Raw genomic sequence first — 2,500 nt, 5'->3', positions numbered from 1 at the left:
GTGGAAGCCGCATTCCACGGATCCAATCGGCCAATGGCGGCGCTCGGGAGAGAGCGGTCGGAGTCTCACTGCACCCAGCCAGCAGATAAGCGCTGTGATGGAAACCATTTGGGTGCAGGAATGCATTCCTACTGCTTTTGATATGCTCCCGATAATCTAATTGGCATTAACAGCAATTCCGGAGTTTTCCAAACCAAGGCACGTTGCGTTAACAGGTGCATATCTGTCTCCTTCGATGGCTAACGTGAACAGGGTTTTAGATCTGCAGTAGGATTGATCGCCAGTGTGCAGCCGTTGATAGGACAGGCGAGGACAGGTGAGTGTGTCCCTCTCCTGGAGGAGACGTCCCCCTCTCTCTCTCGGAGTGGGAATCAGGCCAATCAGGCTGCCAAAGCCTCTGCTGCTGGTTGGCTCCGCCCTGCTGACCTTTCAGTCACCTGGGTTCCGTGTGCAATTCCTTCCTGCTGTCTGTTTTATGCAAATGGACTCCGAGAGTTTCGGAGAGAAGCCTGGAGGTGAGAGAGCAGGAGTGAGGAGGTGGGACCTGAGCTGGGGCTGCGCCTCCTGTCTGGGGACTCGGTCATGTCTCAGAGGCCTCTGTATGTGGGGACTCTGTTGTGCCTCAGAAGATTCTGTCATGTCTGTGGACTCTGTTGCATGGTAATAAGTTGCCTGGTAGGAACAGATAAACAATTCAAATTCATAAAACACATGCAGCAGAACTTGAATATAAAAATGTTATGCACATTATTTCATTAGAAGCTAAAGGATTTTTCTTTTCTATGTTTGTGTTTCATTAATTTGTTGTATTAAAATGAATGCTTCAAGTGGATATGGTATTTAAAGTGGAGTAAACTATGATTCATAAGGATCTAGTGTGTAAAATACACACCCATATCTGATGAGGATCTAGTGTGTAAAATACACACACCCATATCTGATGAGGATCTAGTGTGTAAAATACACACACCCATATCTGATGAGGATCTAGTGTGTAAAATACACACACCCATATCTGATGAGGATCTAGTGTGTAAAATACACACACCCATACTTCATACGGATCTATTGTGTATTATATACACAGCCATGATTCATAAGGATCTAGTGTGTGACGTACTTTCTGAAGCCCAGTGAATCACAAGCTGTTTAACTTCTTTTACAAGAAAAGAAAAAGGATTGACAGAATGTATTTTCATGAATCAGAGCAGCGCTGAACGATGAGGATGGTGTGGAGGTGGGCATGTAGAGGAGACTGAGGTGCAGCACTAATAATCTCTCTACCCTGTGAGTGCCTCCCTGAAAAACCCCCACAAGGAACAAACGCGAAATCTAGAGCTGTTGTGCCTGCTTTTACTGCCTTCTTAGCCCATCTTAAATTTCCATTATTCACAGCAAAAGTCAGGCCAAGCCTATTCACACCACCCCTCTCTGACACACACACACACACACACACACAAACACACACATGCAACCAAACCCCATTATTAATCATCCCTATCAGTCCCTCACATCTCCCTGTTATTTGCTGTTTAATCACTAAAATAATATCAAGGGGGGGAGGGGGGGCTGTTACCATGACGACCAAATGGAAAAGGTCAGGGTGAGTTTATCTTATCAGCGATAGCGAATGGTTACTAATTACAGATAGGTACTACCAGCACTGGGTCCACAGTGCCCTGCCTTAAACACTATCAGCAATCCACACTGGTCTGATATTAAAATTATCTCCAGTCATCCACAAACACAGACGCAGGCGTGCTCACACACACAGACAGACACACACACCTTGCCCTGCCAAACGGTGCTTAAAAATCTTCCAGTCATGGACTTCTAATAATTCTGGTTAATTCCCCTAAAAAGAACCATCAAGCCACTTCTGGTGAAATATGTGTCCATGATTCACGTCGGTTCTTTCGAAGAGCTGTGCTAATGCACATAGCTAATGGTTTAGCTACGCAAATACCTCTCCAGCAATCCAGTCTTCCTCGTCTTAGTGTAATTACAATTAAACTAAAACCACACTGACAGCAGCACCGTACTGTACGCAGCGGCCATGTGAAATCCAGTCCTGCTCTGTTACGGTAACCGGTGCGGATCTGAAGAGGTGGCGCGGAACAGGGGCAGAATGAACCCCAGCTGCTGACCTCAGACAGAAGTGATTCTTTCCTCTAGTTAACTAACTGGTATTGTACCATGAGATCTCATTAATGTTTCCTCACCTTTATTCCTGGTAATGACAAACCGAGCGTAATTAGATTTAGTGGGGCTATGTAGATAACGGCGCTAATTAATGGTAGGTGTTTGTGTACGTGCATTGGCACACATAATGCTAAAAAGTACACAGCAAGGGTTCTGTGTTTGCTAGCCATTCTTTGTGTGTAATTTTAATCACTGAAAATGGGAATCTTCATTGTATGTTTGTGTGTATGTTGGGTGGGGGGTGAGAGAGAGTGCAAGCAAACTGTGTGTGAGTGTGTGTGTGAGTGTGTGTGAGTGT

General features: G+C 45.2%; 1 protein-coding gene across 1 annotated transcript in view; it reads left to right on the top strand.

The window, feature by feature from the left end:
• zfpm1 (zinc finger protein, FOG family member 1) overlaps nt 1-2,500 on the top strand; it is a 63,619-nt gene that overhangs the window by 14,646 nt on the left and 46,473 nt on the right. The window lies entirely within an intron of this gene.

Source organism: Electrophorus electricus, chromosome 6, assembly GCF_041902795.1.
Source record: "Electrophorus electricus isolate QZ-2024a chromosome 6, ASM4190279v1, whole genome shotgun sequence".
NCBI lineage: Eukaryota > Metazoa > Chordata > Actinopteri > Gymnotiformes > Gymnotidae > Electrophorus > Electrophorus electricus.
The sequence above is the reverse complement of the archived record's forward strand: the minus strand, read 5'-3'. Positions and strand labels throughout refer to the sequence as shown.